Source organism: Neoarius graeffei, chromosome 17 (assembly GCF_027579695.1).
Source record: "Neoarius graeffei isolate fNeoGra1 chromosome 17, fNeoGra1.pri, whole genome shotgun sequence".
In the NCBI taxonomy this organism is placed as follows: Eukaryota; Metazoa; Chordata; class Actinopteri; order Siluriformes; family Ariidae; genus Neoarius; species Neoarius graeffei.
In genome coordinates, this window is record NC_083585.1 from 67,767,646 (window position 1) to 67,787,403 (window position 19,758).

The following is a 19,758-nucleotide window of genomic DNA, read 5'->3' on the forward strand; positions in this document are numbered from 1 at the left end:
AACCACTGACACAAATATTTACGTGATATTTTTAACTAAACAAGACCTACTACTGCATTTGTAATGTTGGAGCTATTCATTTTGAACAGTGGTAATTGTTAATTAATGTGTTATTGTGTATTGTGTAATAATAGTGAGTGTGTATTATTATGATTTTACATTAGTTTACATTAGTAAACGCTATGTTACATTAAATAAAATTGACTAACACACGGTGGTCTAGCACCGTAGCACTTGTACAGCTCTGCACAAAAGTATCTCGATATGGATGATAAATGTCGTTTTTATCATTCTGTTCATAGACCAGGGAACATCAATATTGCATTATGCAGATTATTGTGTTGTGTTTAACAATTGTAACTCCAGTCCATACCTTCACATCTCGCTATGCCAGTAATACTCAGGTGCTACTTCGAGTTCCTCATCGGCGTGGAATCCAGTTAAAAAAACACCATGTCGTAGCAAGCACTCGCGCGGACAGGCAACCCAATCAGAGGGGACGCAAGGAGGAGAGGTATTTTACTGGTCATAGAACTATCACGTAACAGGTGAATTCAAGAACACACACACGCCCGCGCACACATTTATTGCGCAGTGCGCAAGGGCACTTATTTCTGAAAATTACGTACAAAAGCAGTGTTTTTGAGGGTGCTGAGCTAGGGGGTGCTGAGCTTGTTTCTGGGGGTGCTTGAGCACCCCCAAAAATAGGCTAAACATGCCCCTGGTCCATAGTGAGAAAGTATAGGGAAGAGATGAAAAGAGAGTTAAACTGTCAATTAGGAGAAGTAGTAGTTATCAATACTAACAAAGAACACGCATTTAAATTTCCCTGTACTGGCCACCACTGTAACAAACTCTGCTCGAGTTGTCACCAAATTAACGTCGTTGGTTCATAAAAACATGCATTCATAAATATTATCAAGTGCTTAGGTTTATTCAAGTGCTGTTAGTGAGATGAAAAGAAGCCTACAGGCCAATCTTTTAGTCCAAACACTGCGGAAGCAGCATAACCAAAATGCGCCCCAACCAATGCGCTTCAGTCCATTGAATAATGCAAAAAAAAAAAAAATCTCAGATCATAGTAATCCACAGCACAAGTCCAAGAACAGGGCAAGACAGTCTTTCTAAAAAACTTCCGCAAGCACAAACAGGGGAAAAAGGCACAATCTCACCTCCTTGGAACACTTGTTGAATCTGCAAAATCCAGCAATATTCCAACACCGGGTGTGATGAGTAAAGGATGATCCACAGTTCTCTGGATGATCAAACAATAAATTGATCTGGAGTTTGAAGAGATCAGGAGGATGTCAGGAAGTGCGGTACTGGCACCATCTACAGTGGTGTTTGAAAGTTTGTGAACCCTTTAGAATTTTCTATATTTCTGCATAAATATGACCTAAAACTTCACCAGATTTTCACACAAGTCCTAAAAGTAGATAAAGAGAACCCAGTTAAACAAATGGGACAAAAATATTATACTTGGTCATTTATTTATTGAGGAAAATGATCCAATATTACATTTCTGTGAGTGGCAAAAGTATGTGAACCTCTAGGATTAGCAGTTAATTTGAAGGTGAAATTAGAGTCAGGTGTTTTCAATCAATGGGATGACAATCAGGTGTGAATGGGCACCCTGTTTTATTTAAAGAACAGGGATCTATCAAAGTCTGATCTTCACAACACAGGTTTGTGGAAGTGCATCATGGCACAAACAAAGGAGATTTCTGAGGACCTCAGAAAAAGCATTGTTGATGCTCATCAGGCTGGAAAAGGTTTAAAAAAAACATCTCTAAAGAGTTTGGACTCCACCAATCCACAGTCAGACAGATTGTGTACAAATGGAGGAAATTCAAGACCATTGTTACCCTCCCCAGGAGTAGTCGACCAACAAAGATCACTCCAAGAGCAAGGCATGTAATAGTCGGCAAGGTCACAAAGGACTCCAAGGTAACTTCTAAGCAACTGAAGGCCTCTATCACATTGGCTAATGTTAATGTTCATGAGAATTACAAAGAACTAGAGACCTACCATTTTAAATGTACGTGCACGTACTGAGTCAAATATAATGTGTACAGTTAGAGTGAATGCATAAGGCAGGGAAAGCCATGATATTGAGTTAATGCTGGATACAGGCTCAGCTGTGTCCCTATTACCAGAGACTGTGTACATGAGGCTCTTCAATAGAACTACATTAGGGAAGCCAAGCTACAAACTCAAAGACTATGGGGTGAACGAAATCTCCATGCTAGGTTGCCTGAAAGTAACAGTGACTTTTGGTGACTGTAATACAGTCACAGACCTCTACGTCGCAAAGGGAGAGTCTGAAGTGTTAGGCAGGGATTTATTTTCTGCATTGCAAATGCAAGTGATTAATGGCCAGGTTACAGCTACACACACTGTCCAGCATGTTAAGGTTGATGCGGACACACTAGGTTGTGCTAAAGGCTTTACACACCTAGTTAAAGTATGGCCAGAGATTAAACCAGTGCAACAGAATCTGCCTAGATTACCATTTACCATCAGAGAAACAGTATCAGCAGAACTGACAAAACTGGTGGAACAGGATATCATAGAGCCCATCGATTCATCAGAGTGGAGCTCGCCCATAGTTGTCACTATAAAAAAGGGGGGACAAGGATTGAGACTCTGTGTCGACTTGTGAGAGCCTAACAAGGCTATAGTGGTGGATGGCTACCCACTACCACACATGGAAGAAATGTTTGCAGAATTTAGGGGGGCAACACTGTTTCCCACCTTAGCTCTCCAGAGCGCCTACCACCAGGTGCCACTTCACAAAGACAGCCACAGTTTGACAATGTTTATTACTCATGATGAACTATTTCGATTCAAGTGGGTACCTTACGGACTGGCATCTGGACCAAGTTGTTTCCAAAGGATGATGTCATCAATCTTGAAGGACATGGCAGGGGTCCAGTGCTACTTAGAGGACATCATAATAGCAGGTCAGACGGTTGAACAGCATGATGAAAGGCTGACTGCTGTGCTCTGGAGCATTGAGGAGGCTGGACTCAAAATGAATATGTCAAAATGCAACATCGGACAAAGGGAACTGTCTTTCCTGGGTCATACAGTGTCAGAGAAAGGACTACAACCAGATGCTACACATGTGGCTGCTGTCACCAAAGCACTGCCACCTACAGACATTCAAAAGCTCTGATCATTCCTTGGGCTCACGTCCTGGTACTCAAAATTCATACCAGGATATGCTGCAGTTGTTGAGCCATTACGAGCACTTCTCTGTGGTGCTGATTCATTCATATGAATGCCTGAGGCCCAGATGAGTTTCAACACTGTGAAAGAATTTATTGTCAATAGCACTGCACTTTCTCTGTTTAACCCTGAGCTGCCCACAGTTGTAACTACAGATGCTTCAGATTATGGTCTGGGTGCAGTACTTACTCAGATACACCCAGATGGCTCAGAGAAAACAGTAGCCTTTGAATCACGTACACTCACCCAAGCAGAAAGGAAATACTCTACTATGGAAAAGGAAGCTTTGGGGCATGTGTGGGCCACTGAAAAGTGGAGGACTTACTTATGGGGATACACATCACATTATGTACTGACCACAGCCCTTTAACTACACTGTTTGCCTCTAAAGGTCAAGGTAGAGCAGGCAGGCGAATTACTAGATGGTCATCTAGACTATTCTCATTCTCATACGACAGTCAGTACAAGCCATGGCATGAGAATGTTACAACAGATTGTTTATCTAGACTTCCACTCCCATACTCAGAACCTAGCTTAGAAGAAGAGATAGAGGTTGCACTGGCCATTGTCTGCTATTCAAGGCTGCATGTGTTTCCTATCCTGTGCAAACAGAGTTGAGTGAACTACTTACCTCAAAATGGCCTACTTCAGCAAAACATCTCGCTCCAGCTTTGCCGCTATTCTTCAAAGTTCGACATGAACTCTCTCTCTCCAAGATGATGTGGTAGTTTGAGGTCAACACAGATTTGTGGTGCCAGACAGTATTCAGCCAAAGTTGATCTCCCTAGGTCATGATACACAGCAAGGCATAGTGAGGACCAAACAAAGACTCAGAGAAGCATACTGGTGGCCTGGCATGGATGCTCAAGTTGAGACTGCCATCAAAACATGCATCACATGCCAGTCACATGACAAGTCTGCAGTCACTCAAACCTCCCCACTACAGCCTGTGACATACCGTACTGGAGCCTGGGAGAAGGTGTCAATTGATGTGGTGGGACCTTTTGAACAGGCACCAATAGATTGTCGCTTTGCAGTTACATTGATAGATTACCACAGCAAATAGCCTGAAGTGACGTTTCTCTCCCATGTCACTTCACAAACTGTTATAGTTCTCGGCATTTGTTTTCAGCAGGGAAGGAGACCCTAAAGAGTTGGTCTCTGATAATGGCCCTCAATTCATGTCACGGGAGTTCAAGACATTCCTCCAGGATAGGGGCATTGTGCATAGGAAGTCTTCCATCTACTATCCCAGAGCAAATGGTGAGATTGAGTGCTTTAACCAAAGCTTGAAGGACAGTTTACAAACTGCACTGCTCAAAGAGCAGTCATGGAAAGACTTTACACCTGAGTTCCTTCATGTTTACCAGGCAACACCCCACTCCACAACTCAGTGCTCACCAGCAGAACTGTTGCATGGATGACCCATGCACATCAAGCTTCATGTGGCAGGATGTCCACTTCCACAGAAGCCTCCACTGTCCCAATGGCAAGTTGCCTCCAGGGTATAGGACAAACAGTGGAAAAGCAAAGCATACACTGATCACAAACAAGGGGCAAAAGATGTGTCCTTCCAGTGTGGGTCATATGTCCGGGTGAGGAAACCTGGCATTCTTCCTAAGACTCACTGCAAGTTCTCCAGGCCACACAGAGTGGTCAAAAGGAGGGGACAGTACACCTATCTGCTGTCAGATGGATGCTGTTGGAATGCTTCACACCTTGCACTGGCTTCTGTACAGACAGAAGGTGATTTGGAGCTGTTGGAAGGTGATGGTGAGCCGTTACCTATGGACTGTGAACAGACACTGGACGCACCATAGCAGGAGGTCAAGAAGAGCTCCTGAATGGACTAAAGACTTTGTTATGAGTTCACAAGAGTAATTACTATGAGTAAAGTGAATTATTACAAAGGTGAATGTAATGCTAAGCAAATAAAGGTTCAAGATTTTTCTATTATTTTGATTTTAATGGTCCTAGAGGTAACACATGATGATTTCTCATTTAGGGTTACGGAGCAATTGATTTTGATAAAGGTTTAAACGAGATTATACATTAAACTTACGTACTAATTAGTAGTATTGGAAAAGGTATACTTAATGCTACAGTTAAATGTACTGTTGTTGCAGTATGTGTTTTCTTATTAAGGGGGATATGTGGGATATGCTATATTCATCCTTGCCACTAGGTGGAGCTACATACATTGAAATAGGAAATATGCCTAGAGATAGAAGAGGAAGTAGATGAGTGCTTGGAAGCAGATGCGTATTGTTTACGTTTAACATATTATTTTCCCGGTTCTTTAATAAAGTACAGAAAAGGAATTGAATGTTTGATTACTTCACAACACAACAGTTATCACATTATTATTATTATTATTATTATTATTATTATTATTATTATTATTATATTATTATTGTTGTTGTTATTATTATTATTATTATTATTATTATTATTACATGGCATTTAGCAGATGCTCTTATCCAGATCAATGTCCAATGAGTACAAAAGTCAGGTACACAAAGTGCTGAACTTATCAACAAGAAAGTTTCAGTGCCAACTGAACAAGTGACAGCAATACCTAGTGTAATATGCTGTTGAAATACCAATACTCAAACAGCCAAGCAAACAAACCAACCATACAAAGTACAACTAAAAAGAGAACTCAAAACAGCTAACCCCAGGCTAGACTGTATGCAGTCTGGGTTGGTCTAGACCAAAATGCAGTTACACAGTGGGCAGTGAACATGACCCCTAGGTTCTTTGCATTGGGTGGAGGAGACCTAGAGATGTCCCCCAGGGTAGAGGTGCAGCCTGAAGAGGTTGAGTCTTCAGTCTGTGCTTGAAGGTGGTCAGGGAGTCAGCAGTTCTGACCTCAATGAGGAGGTAATTACACCAACAGGGAACCAGGACAGACAGTAGTCTTGAGTGGGCTGAGTAGGAGCAGAGAAAAGGAGGGGCCAGGCAACCAGTAGTAGTGGAGCATAGGGATCTGGCTGGTATGTAGGGGCGGATCAAATTCTGGAGGTATGCTGGCCCTAACCTCTTGAGAGCTTGGTAAGCTAGCACAAATGTCTTAAATTTGATGCAAGCTGCAATACCAGTAGGTAGCCAGTGCAGGTCGACAAGCAGAGGGGTGACATGTGAAGAATGAAGGAGGTTGTAGACCAGGTGAACTGCAGCATTCTGGATGAGCTGCAGGGGTCTAATGGCAGAAGCTGGAAGGCTAGCAAGGAGAGAGTTGCAGTAGTCCAAGCAGGAGAGGATCCGCACTTTGACCAGGAGCTGAGTATAGTAGGTGGTAAGAAAAGGGTGTACCCTATCGATGCTGTAGAGGAGGAATCTACGTGCCTGGGTCACTGCAGCGATGTTCGCTGAGAAGAGTTTGTCATTAAACAACATTTTTTTTGTGAAATAAAGTGAAAGTAGGGGCTCGTGAAGTGCTCAGCTTGGTGGAATGGTGCTCTTGAGTGCGTTGTCTGGGTCAGATAGCTGGCTCCTTCTGGCCAGAGGATCTCTGCTGCAACTGGAGGAGGTGGAAATCATGCCATGCACGGTGATCTCATCTTCACGCTCTAGAAGCACAAGAAGCAGGTCTCAGTACCACTTGAAAAATGAGAATGAACTCACTTGAATGTGTGGAGGGGAGTGAGCTCACTTGCACCTCTTTGTACAACCACTGCATCTCGTGGAGAGGAGGTGATTAGCATGCTCCAGCCAAGCAGAGTCAGCAGGGCCTGCCCTCTGGCCATGTGCATGCTGGTATCACACAACACTGGTGGTGTTGAATTGCCGAAGCAGAGTATGGCACAGTGAATGGTGCTGTCCTTTGAGCACTACTGGAACAGCATAATGAGGAGCACTTGCCAGTTGGGAGGTTCATGCTGCTGGTACACCACCGAAAGCTATCAAGCTATTTCTCTTTTTTTTCATTTTCCTCTTATTAGTTTCCTTTCATGGCGCTGCTTCACAATATTGTCTGTACTGACTCCCTTCTAAAATTGCTTTAGTCATGTTTTGGATGATTTTTGTTATTTAATTTGATTCAAATTTATTTTAAAAGCTTTTCTTGTCATGAATGTGTTCATTTTTACCATTATACATTTAAATACACAACACAGTTATGTATAACAAATCAAACTTCAGTTAACCTGCCTCTTTAAATCACAGAGAAGCTGTTTACACCAAAACCTTGTGCAACACTACACTGAACACTTAGCCCAAACCCTCCTTCTTTAAAGCCCCACCCACTATCTCTATCAAACTTTAACACAGAGAACCAGGAAGTTCATTTCAGAAAAAAAAGCAGCAGAAAGTTCTCTCTCTCTCTCTCTCTCTCTCTCTCTCTCTCTCAGTGCAGAAAAATGGCAAAGGCTAGTATTTCAGTAGATCAGTTATCAGTAGATCAGTTCAGTTGTCCAGTGTGTCTGGATCTCCTGAAGGTTCCTGTACTGTAACTACTCCCTGTGGACACAGTTACTGTGAGGTGTGTATTAATGGCTACTGGGATCAGGAGGATTTGAAGGGCATCTACAGCTGCCCCCAGTGTCAAGAAACTTTCACTCCAAGGCCTGTTCTACACAGGAACAACATGCTGGCTGAAGTGGTGGAGAAACTGAAGAAGACTGCACTTCAAGCTGCTTCTCCTGCTCACTGTTACACTGGACCTGGAGATGTGGAGTGTGATTCCTGCACTGCGAGAAAGCGCAAAGCCATCAAGTCCTGTCTGGTGTGTCAGGCCTCCTTTCGTGAAGATCATCTTAAACCTCACTATCAGTCTCACGTTAAACAGCCAACACCCAACTACCTTCTTACAGCATTTTACAGCAAAAGTGCTCACATGACTGTGTTAAAGCTCTTATTCATTCTTTTTATGGTGTTGATATTTAAATTATTTACACTTTTCACTTGAAAGTCTGAAGTCTGATTTGTTTTAATTCTGTGAATTTCTAATATATTTTATTTCAAATGTTTATATTTAATTTACATTTACACACACACACACACACACACACACACACACACACACACACACACACACACACACACTCATTCACACCTGGGGCAATTTAGTGAAGCCAATCCACTTGCCTGCATGTTTTTGTGAAGGGAAGGAAACCAGAGAACCTGAAGAAAACCCGCACAACCATGTAGCATGTAAATCTCCCCACAAACACGAACCCGAGTTCAGGACTGAGCCTTGAGCTGTGTGTCTGTGTCGTGTGGCACTGTGTTTACTGACAACAGCTAGTGTTCAGGCCTGGTCTTTATCACAACCTTTAGTTATTTCAGAACCCATTTAATGGTGGAGAGGTAATAAAGTAAGAACTTGATCTTTCTGAATGTCCGTGGATTCATGGTGTATTTCAGGACAGAGAATATTGCTGAATGATGTGAATGTTTGTGTAACACAAATAACATTGTTATTGCTGCCATTTTCACACAAAACCAGAACTCATCATTTAATAAGTGCCGAATCAATACGAACATAGAAGCGACTTTATTTTGGGTCTCTTTTTTATTTTAGTTAGTTCTAGAGGCAATGTTTCTGATTTTCATTGGATTACATTTATAATTTTATTATTTTTAGTTTTATTACTATAATTCTGTAGAAGATGATTAAATGTATTTAAATATATTTTTATTTGTTCTCAGAATGAGCTAAAGGAGGAGCAGATGAAATCCCAGCAGAGGATCCAGGAGAAGCAGAAGGAGGTGCAGGAGCTGAAACAGACTGTGGACACTATTAAGGTGAGGAATGAAAACACTCCTCCTATATTTTATTTCAGAAATGTTTATATTTCACTTACATTCTCTCTCACTCTCTCTCTCACACACACACACACACACACACACACACACACACACACACACACACACACACATAATAAATAACCCCACAGTAAGAGAGCCATAAAATTCATATCACAGAAATACGAAGTAAGCAGGAACAAAACTGCATAAAATCACAAAGTATTAGCATTATTTATAAGGGAAGATTTAAAAAAAATACTTAAAATTAAGGAAAAAAACGCAGTGTTTTGGTGCCACCCAGACACCATGATCAAGGGAGTGTTCGTAAGATAATTCAGTGCCAAAACATATAGGTTAGCATAATGCTAAACAAAATTTTGGCCTGTAAGGAGACTGATTACACAGTGAGAGTTGGTATTCTTTCTCTAATGCAGAGCATTTCATACAACAAGCAATCCAATTTACTCTGACACTTTCTTAAGACAACAAAGTTCTTATTAATAGCTTTAGCTGCAATCCCGTGTGCTGTCCTGGCATGTTTACTGATATGTGAAGACACCCCTTTATGCTCCTCGACTTGCTCATGCAAGTTTCTACAGGTGTAACAAATATAACTCTCATCACAAGTGTCACATTGGAAACTGTACACCACCTGTTGCTGATTCATCATTAGTGGTTTTTCCTCTTACAACTTCAGCACACTTTAGTTTGTGGCTGGTTCTCGAGGAATGCCAATCTGCTGAGCAAAGGCCTGATTGAGGAAGTTTCCTTCTGCCCTGGAATCAGTGAACGCCTGGAGCTCCCAGGAGACCTGGTTGAATGAGAGCATGGCAGAAAGTTACAGCTGTGGATGTGGAGTGGGTAACTGAGGTTTAGAGCTCAGCAGCATCCTTACAGCTACTGGTGAGCCTCCCCCTTTAGGCTGAACTGGGCAGAGAGAGATCAGGTGGCCCAATTGCCCAGGGTATAGACATAACCCCTCTTGCATGTGCCTAGGCCTCTCAAAGAAGAAGAAGAAGCCTTTATTGTCAAATGCACACTCAAGCACAGTGAAATTTGTCTTCTGCATTTAATCCATCTGAAGCAGTGAACACATGCATGCACACACAAGTGAACAATGAACACACACACATACCCACAGCAGTGGGCAACTATACTACAGCACCCAGGGAACAGTCAGGGGTTAGGTACCTTGCTCAAGGGCACTTCAACCCAAGGCTGACCCATGTTAACCTAACTGCATGTCTTTGAACTGTGGGGGAAATCAGAGCACCCAGAGGAAACCCATGCAGACATGGGGAGAACATGCAAACTCCACACAGAAAGGCCCCCCGTCGGCCACTTGGCTCGAACCCAGAACCTTCTTGCTGTGAGGCGGCAGTGCTAACCACTACACCACCGTGCCGCCCAAAGGAGGTTCCATAGCATTGCTGGAATGTCAAATACTGTTGGAGCAATAGACTGCACCCATGTGCGCATTAAAGCTCCATCTACAGACTCCATGCAATTTATGAACAGAAAAAAAACTATCATTCAATCAACATGCAGGTAATCTGTGATGCTGATTGCCGCATCCTGAACTTTGTGGCCCATTGGCGAGGAGGCACCCGTGACACCTTTATTCTACACAACAGCACAGTGGAAACACGCTTGGAGGCAGGAGCTGTAAGGGACAGGTGGCTTGTTGGTGACCATCTTTTATATTTTATTAAGTGTAAATACTCTATTCTGTTTATGCTACTGTATGTTACATTATTTGGGTGATGAGGGATATGGCCTAAAACCCTGACTGATTACTCCCTTTACCAACTCTCAAACACCTCAAGAGGTGCGCTATAAATGACATCCTTGTCCACATATGCGCTGTAATAGAGTGCACATTTCGGCAGCTCAAGGGTTGTTGGATGTGCTTGAGTACAGCTGGCAGCAAGTTCCTTTATACACCTCAGAAGGTGTGCTAAATTATCCTGGCATGCTGTGTCCTGCACAACCTAGCTCTTAATCGAAGACACACAGCCAAATGCTTCCTGGCAGGGCTGCAGTGCTGGCTCAATGCTTTAATGCAGCATCTTTGTTAATGATGATAAGTTAAAATGCCTTATTTCAAAATTTGTGAAAATTCACTTTTCCTTATGGGGTTATCTTAACTTTTCTGAAGCAAATGACACATACACATTTAATCATGCACTTATTTATTTGCAAGGACATCCAATAACTGTTTTAGTGTTTCATTAATATTTAGGGCCCGAGCCCTATGGGCGAAGGCCCTATTGTTCTTGTAAGAGTTCACTATTCTTCTTCTTCTTCTTCTTCTTCTTCTTCTTCTGTCTTCTTCTTCTTCTTTATTTTTCTCCGCTGTTGGGCCATTTTCGGGGCGCTTGCCATGGGCGAAAACGCACGAAATTTGGCACCAGTTCCGAGAATTGCCACCGCTACTCAGAACCAGAAGCCCAAACTTGGTCGGGGCTCAGGGCCTCTATAGCGCCCCCTAAGTCGTTGTGATTTTGGCCTCCCGCATTAAGGTGCCTGGGTGCCATGTAGTTTGTAGTAGTGGCATGCCATTTGGTACGCTTATGTATCTCACTAAGCCGGACAAAAATGTAATGCCAATGCATTAGCCACGCCCAACAGGAAGTGAGGTAATTTCACTTTTGTGCGAAATGCATGGCCACGAAGACGGCGCAACTCCTCCTAGACCGTTCATAGGAATGTCACCAAAATTGATACACTTCATCTACAGACATGGCTGACAAAAGTTACTAAATACGTTTCACGTAGGATCAACCGTTCAGAAGTTATACGTCAATCAATTTTCGATGCAAAATTTTACATGCTTAAAAATTCATAACAAATCTTCCGATTGCTCAAAACTGCTCATACTTCACACGCAAATCACTCATTGGGCTTCTGACATGTTACCCAATGTCTGTGATATTTCGCCACTGGGGGCGCTATTTTTGGGCAAAAATTCCAATCTTTTCTCAAATTTGGTCAAACTTCACGGCCACCCTCTTACTACCTCCCATGTCATGTATACCACGTTTTGGACATTTTCGTCCATGGGGGGCGCTGTTTTTGGCCGACGCAATTGCTCCAAAACGGGTTTTTGGTAAATAATTCCATAATGCTTTTCCTTCACACCACTACCTTGTGATAGTACGTTGCTGTTGTAGACACTTATTTTTCCTACTCATAATCGCTCATGTACAGCATAGCGCCACCTACTGACATGGGAAAAACCAAAAAATTTATTCTTCAAAAATCTATATCTCATCTTCTATTTACTCAATTGTCATCAAACTTCATTCGCAAACTCTTCATAGGTCACCTGACATATCGGCCAAATTTTGTGCACTTTCGCCACTGGGGGTGCTATTTTTGGGCAAAAAATCCAATCTTTCCTCAAATTTGGTCAAACTTCACGGCCACCCTCTTCCTGCCTCCCATGTCATTTATACCACATTTTGGGAATTTTCGTCCATGGGGGGCGCTATTTTTCCGACGCAATTGCTCCAAAACGGGTTTTTGGTAAATAATTCCATAATGCTTTTCCTTCACACCACTACCTTGTGAAAGTACGTTGCTGTTGTAGACACTTATTTTTCCAACTCATGATCGCTCATGTACAGCATAGCGCCACCTACTGACATGGGAAAAACCAGAAAATTTATTCTTCAAAAATCTATATCTCATCTTCTATTTTCTCAATTGTCATCAAACTTCATACGCAAACTCTTCATAGCTCACCTGACATATACGCCACATTTTGTGCTCTTTCGCCCCTGGGGGTGCTGGTTATGGCAAAAATGATATTGCAGCTTCTGATTTGTCAAACTTGGCAAGCAAACTCTTTCCAAGACCCTTATTGGGGCGCTTGCCGTGGTCGACAACGCACGAAATTTGGCTCCTTTTTCTTAGACTGCCACCGCTACTGAGAACCAGAAGCCCAGATCCAGGCAGGCCTCAGGGCCTCTATAGCGCCCCCCGAGCACCGTTCAGTGCGAGACCCTATTGTTGCCATGTGTCCATTTCTGTGGTTTGTCGCCATTCTGGGAGTAATGTCTCTTGCCGAAGAAGCTATGGAAGGTTTTTCACGGGGACGCATGCCCCCGCCCCCCTTGGCCGCTGGCGCGAGGGCCCGTCGAGGCCGCTTGCGGCTTTAATTTCTATTCCTGTTGCACTTTCCTTCACTGCATCCAGGAGAGCCTGTTGATTTTGTACAATCTCATGGGCATGCCAACAAGACTCCATGAAAGAGGCCTGGAAGTGGACTGTGTGGCTGGCGCTGACAACTGGGAGTGAGAGGTTGATGACTGCACTTCATCCTAGAAGGAGAAGCCTTTATTTATCACATGTACACTCAAGCAGAGCAAAATTCCTCCTCTGCATTTAATCTATCTGAAGCAGTGAACACATGCATACACACACAAGTGAGCAATGAGCACACACACATACCCAGAGCAGTGGAAAGCTATGCTACAGTGCCGGGGGAGAAGTTGGGGGTTAGGTGCCTTGCTCAATGGCACTTCAGACATGATACAGAGGGAGTGGAAAGTGCTGTCAGTCCTCCATCACTGCAGAGGACTTTGCGACCTTTTTTGAGAAGATCATAGCCATCTACAACTCTTTCACCACGCCTGCCTCACCCTCCCACCCCCTCTCCACCCTCCCTGTCTCTTCTCCCTTGCTCTCTGCTTTTTTCCCCTCTTTCCACTTCAGATATCTCCCAGGTCCTGCTCTCTCACCGTCCAGTCACCTGTGTCCTTGACCCTATCCCCTCATCATTGCTCCAAACCATTGCTCCTGACATCCTTCCATTTATCACCTCCCTCATCAACTCCTCCTTGTCTTCTGGATACTTTCCCTCCTGCTTCAAACAGGCCCACATCACCCTTCTGCTGGAAAAACCCACCTTAGACCCCTCTGTCATCCAGAGTTACCACCCTGTTTCTCTTCTCCCCTTCTTGTCAAAGACACTTGAATGTGCTGTTGCCAACCAACTTTCCTCTTTTCTATCACAGAACAACCTCCTGGATCCCAACCAGTCTGGCTTCTGAGCTGGACATTCAACCAAGTCTCTGTCAGTGAGGCACTTCATGCAGCATGTGCTGCTTCCCTCTCCTCATCCTGATTCTCTTAGACCTTTATGTTGCATTTGACACTGTTGATCACTCTATCCTCCTGTCATCCTTATCAGCTCTAGGGATCTGTGGGACAGCCCTATACTGGTTTAAGTCCTACCTCTCTAGTCGCTCCTTCCAAGGTACCTGGTCTGGTACTGTATCAGCACCATGCCCACTTACCACTAGTGTCCCTCAAGATTCAGTCCTTGGTCTGCTTCTCTTCTCCCTCTACACCCAGTCTCTTGGCCTGATTATCTCTGCTCATGGTCTATCCTATCACTGCTATGCTGATGACACCCAGCTGTTTCTTTTTCCTCCTTCTGACACATAGATCTCTGCCTGCATCTCTGGTTGCCTGTGTGACATCTAGAGAGCTAAAGGGAAAACCATCACCTGAAGCTCAACCTAGGCAAGATAGAGGTAATCTACATTCCTGCTTCATCCCCCCCCCCGAACATTGTCATCTCTAGGTCACCTTCACCCAGTGTGATGAACCTAGGGGTCATATTTGATGACAAACTTTCCTCCTCAGTGAACATCGCTGCAGTGACCCAGACATGAAGATTCCTCCTCTACAAAATCTGAAGGATCCACCCATTTCTTACCACCCACTCTGCTCAGTTCCTGATCCAAGCACTGATCCTCTCCTGCTTGGACTACTACAACTCTCTCCTTGCTGGTCTTCCAGCTTCTGCCATTAGACCCCTGCAGCTCATCCAGAATGCTGCAGCTCACCTGGTCTACAACCTCCCTCGCTATTCCCATTTCACCCCTCTGTTTGCCAACCTGCACTGGCTACCTATCATAGCTCACATCAAATTTAAGACATTGGTGCTAGCTTACCAGGCTCTCAAGGGGTTAGGGCCAGCATACCTCCAGAATTTGATCCACCCCTACATGCCAGCCAGATCCTTACGCTCCACTATTACTGGTCACCTGGCCCCTCCTCTACTCTGCTTCTGCCCAGCCCATTCAAGACTACTGTCTGTCCTGGTTCCCTGTTGGTGGAATGACCTTCCTGTTGAGGTCAGAACTGCTGACTCCCTGACCACCTTCAAGTGCAGATTGAAGACTCACCTCTTCAGGTTGCACCTCTCCCCTGCTTCCCTGCCCTCTGTGTAACTGCATTTCAGTCTAGACCAACCCAGGCTGTGTACAGTCTAGCCTGGGGTTAGCTGTTTTGAGTTCTCCATTTAGTTATATTTTGTATGGTTGGTTTGTTTGCTTGGCTGTATGAGTGTTGGTATTTCAACAGCATATTACATTAAGTATTGCTGTCACTTGGCACTAGCACTTTCTTGTCTAGAAGTTCAGCACTTCTTGTACCTGATTATTGCACTCATTGTACATCGCTCTGGAGAAGAGCATCTGCTAAATGCCATGTAATGTAATGTAATGCTGTTCACTCACTCAGTTCCCCTCACATTTTTCCTGCTGGTCCCAGGAATCAAACCAGCAACCCTTTGGGTCCAAGGCTGCTTGTCTAACCTCTGCTCCTCCATCATCCAGGCCTACAAATGATATTTTTTATCCTAATTAATTACTTTTTTGTAGGCAGCAATTCTATTTTCATTTAAATAGGCACAGTGGTGTAGTGGTTAGCACTGTCACCTCACAGCAAGAAGGTTCTGGGTTTGAGCCCAGTGGCCAACGGGGGGCCTTTCTGTGTGGAGTTTGCATGTTGTCCCCGTGTCTGCATGGGTTTCCTCTGGGTGCTCCAGTTTTCCCCACAGTTCAAAGACATGCAGTCAGGTTAACATGCGGTGGCCTTGGGCTGAAGTGCCCTTGAGCAAGGTACCTAACCCATAACTGCTCTCTGAGCACTGCAGTATGGCTGCCCACTGCTCTGTGTGTGTGTGTTCACTGCTTCAGATGGGTTAAATGCAGAGAATGAATTTTACTGTGCTTGAGTGTGCATGTGACAAATATAGGCTTCTTCTTTAATATAATTTATTCTGACTGAATTGCACTCGTTAATTACAAAAGACACAAGCAATTGCCAATATCTTAACAATTGTGAAATATATTACCTCTGGGTGATGGTTCTTGGTGGAGGTCATCACTTTCTCCCTCATTCCTTGAACAAATCCCACTTTATGATGACTGCCTAATAATTGCTGCCAGCCGCTCATTCTGGCAGGCTTGTAGTATTGAAGTCCAGGACTCGGACTCAAGTCCGACTCATGCCCTAATTTTAAGGACTTATGACTTGACTTGGACATGAGCACTGATGATTCAGACTTGGACTCGGATTCATACATTAACTGCATTTGGACTCGTAAATTGGAGACAAGGACTCTGATATTTTCTTTATATTTTGTAACATGCCATAATAATTTGGCAAAAGATATTTATATCTACATTAATTACATTAATTATCTACATAAACACCTGTGCACCTTGGCGCATGCATCAGATAGACTCTCAGGCACGCTCTGGACAGCGTGCATGCCAAGCAGATTCTCTTGTGCGCACCGTAAACAGTTTCACCTAAAGGCAGCAACAGCCACCATCAAATGGTGTGGTTGGAGTCTTGTTCTGAGACTTGACTCAGACTCAACTTAGATCAATAGTGGACTCGACTTGGACTCGACTCGAAATTTTCTTTAATGACTTGGACTTGACTTGGACTTGAACACTGGGGACTCAAGACTGGACTCGGACTAGAGATTTAGTGACTTGACTACAACACTGCATCCTGGGCAGTCAGATCTGGTATTCCTTGTCCTCCTCCTGTTCCCTTATTGTTTTTATAGTCTGCAAGTCACTTTTTGGCATCAACTTTAATGTTAAACCTTTTAATTTTTAAAAATTATTATTATTATTTTTTTTTTTACTTGTGCCACTTTCCGAACCTCAGGGGAAACAGCATTCACAGTCTCAGTTATTGCAGCCCAGGCCTCATTTTTTAAAACATGGTCACTCTGAAGGATACACTTTTCTGGCTAACACCTCTGACACAATTACTTCAATATCTGCAGCACTAAAATTCTAATGATTTTTTACCTTTTGGGGCCATCTCTTGGAACTCCAACTCCTTTCAACTTCTCTGTTCAGCACACCATTCTCTTCATGATACACCAAACAAATGTCCTTATATAGAGAAATAGAGGTGTGTTAGTATGCAGGTTGCAGATGGCAGACAATTAAGAATGTTTCTGATTCATAAACATATGCAAGGTGGTGAGAACAAAATTGACCAGTGTGCATGTGTCATGAATCTGGCCATGATTTTGTGCAGAAAGAAAGAACATTCCTGTGCACATGTTAATGAATGAGGCCCAGTTTGTTTTTAAATTCCCATATTCTCTTATCTTTAATTCCACTAGAAATCAGACTGTACAACTCGTCCTCTTTCCGTTTCTCTAAAACTTAAGGAAAGCCATAGCCTAATGGTTAGAGAAGCAGCTTTGGTACCAAAAGGTCACTGGTTCAATTCTCTGGACGAGCAGGAATGGCTGAAGGGCCCTTGAGCAAGGCACTGAACCCCAGGCTGCTCTGGGTATGTTGTATGTCGCTCTGGATAAGAGTGTCTGCTAAATGCCATTAATGTAACATAAAACACACACAAATAAATGCTGCCCTGTTATTTAGTTAGAAATTTTTGTATATGTACAGTTATAAAGATTAGTTCTATTTTGCTTATTTGTGTTTTTTTTATTTGTATGTCATTTGTATTGTCTTTTTTTTTCCTTCCTACAACTGAAAAACACATGTGCTGAAAATGTGTGTTGACCACTAGATGGTAGCAGATATTTTTCATCCACCTCACACTGAAGGGGAAAGAAATCTGTTTAATCTGATTTTATGAGCAGACCTTCGCCTACATGACAGATGATGGACCTTATGACTGTATTCTGCTAAATAGTTAGTAGGCTATAAGGAATAAAACACTTTGGGACATGCTGATAGTAATGACGCTGTGGAAAATAATCACAACACAATCTTTTAGTGTGATGAAGTGCTGTTACAGGACAATCATCAACTTTGGGGTGGCAACAGGAACCCTGCTTCATCACACCACGTTATGGACACCCCCCCCCCCCCCCCCATTATTTTCCTGTAACAGTATGTCCCTGTGCTAAATGTTTTAGTTCCTGTTGTCACTTACATTATAGCAGCTATAAGTAATTGTTCCCCCACCCACCTCTGTAACTTTGTTCCAGGGAGGATGGAAAGTATCTTTATGCTCCAGTAAGAGATGTATTGACTTCCCTTGAGGAATCTCAACAGCTTTTTTCTTCCCCTTCTCATTATGAGTCCTGGTTCCATCTGTATGGGCATTTCTAGAAAGGTTTAAATCCTATGACTGCCAGATTGCCACTGTTGTGCCTTTCACCAGGACTTGTTAATCCTCAGTTACTCGCCTCTGTGCTCATTTGTAAGGTTTTTGTTTTTTATTGAAAAGTCTGACATCTCTTAGAAATGGTCAGTCCCAGTGAAGGAGGTGTGGCTTCTCTATCTGTCACTCCAAAAGAAATAGGAATTGTCTCTGTCTCTCTCAGTCTAATTAAAGGAGGCGTGGTCCATGTGCCTGTCTGTCACAGTGAAGGAGGCGTGACCAAAAAACCGTTTGAACTAAAAACTGGAAAGTCCTCTCTCTCTCTCTCTCTCTCTGACTCTTCCTTCTTGAACAAATGCATCTCTGTAATCTGTAGGATGGTCGACTCAGAGGAATGTTGAGAGGAGGAAAATATAAACATAAAGAAAATTACTCACTATCTCTGCCATCTCTCTCTCCTGTCCCCTCAGATGCCTTCATTTGCTATCTGAGAAGACAGTCTTGCACTTTCTCTCCAATCTTTTGTTCCATCGCTCATTTTTGGAAAATCCTACAAATCCCTCCTTGATGAGCTCCAGCTTCACTCTTCCTCCCCTCCTGAAGTTTCATTGAAAAGGAAAAAAAGTTTTCATTATTAGACTTGCTCGTATCCAAAATTGTAATATCTCGTTTCATCATTGCACGTCTCTGTGTCCTCAATGAACTGTACAGAGAGAGGGGTTTAATTGGACGCACCCGTTGCTTGGCCGGAGTTCATGCCTGCCAGTGTGGGAACATGACCTACATAATGCTTCGGATTGGTTGCAGATGCAGTGTGATGGAAGTTTGGAGGGAATTTCGCATTGAATCAGCAAAAAAAAAAAAAACCCAGACGTTCCTCTGAGGGATCTGTTGCGTAAGAACCTTCAGATCCTCACACAGACACAATGTTCACAATGAAACCTGAAAACAAAATGAAAGCATGTATGTTTGTTCACAGATAGTTTGGGTGTCGAGTTTATGTTGAATTGCCTGCGCAGGTTGCAGCATGAAGTTTGATCTGAAACATTTACAAGAAGAAAGAAAAAAAAACAAGAACTCAAAGCATAAAAACATCACTTTGTTCTCTGAGAGCGTGACTCAGTGGAGCCGCTCGCTTTTCCAGCTGCTCTGTTTTCCAGGAGAGTTGCCATCCAGCTGAACGTTTTCCATTTCCATTTCCATCACTTAACCTTAGAGCAAATTAATAAACAGGTTTTAGGTGTAAGCTCGGTTATGCTCTTGCAGAACAGCGCGCGAAAGGATTGTTTTACACAGTTTCAGTTTGTCACCTACTAAAACTTAACACTGCTATCTGGTGCTAAATAATGATAACTTTATCCCATTACTACT

At 43.2% G+C, this 19,758-nt stretch overlaps 2 protein-coding genes across 4 annotated transcripts in view; one reads left to right on the forward strand and one right to left on the reverse strand.

The window, feature by feature from the left end:
• The window catches only part of LOC132864475 (NLR family CARD domain-containing protein 3-like), a 1,256,659-nt gene that overhangs the window by 84,671 nt on the left and 1,152,230 nt on the right, over nucleotides 1-19,758 (reverse strand). The gene's annotated exons all lie outside the window — the stretch shown is intronic.
• The window catches only part of fam110b (family with sequence similarity 110 member B), a 131,046-nt gene continuing 118,829 nt past the window's right edge, over nucleotides 7,542-19,758 (forward strand). For 2 of the 3 annotated variants that reach the window (XM_060897908.1, XM_060897909.1), the window contains exons 1-2: nucleotides 7,542-7,957; nucleotides 8,884-8,979. The gene's annotated coding sequence lies outside the window, so the exon portion shown is untranslated. The remainder of the gene's footprint in view (nucleotides 7,958-8,883; nucleotides 8,980-19,758) is intronic. The other variant, XM_060897910.1, reaches the window with a different exon arrangement.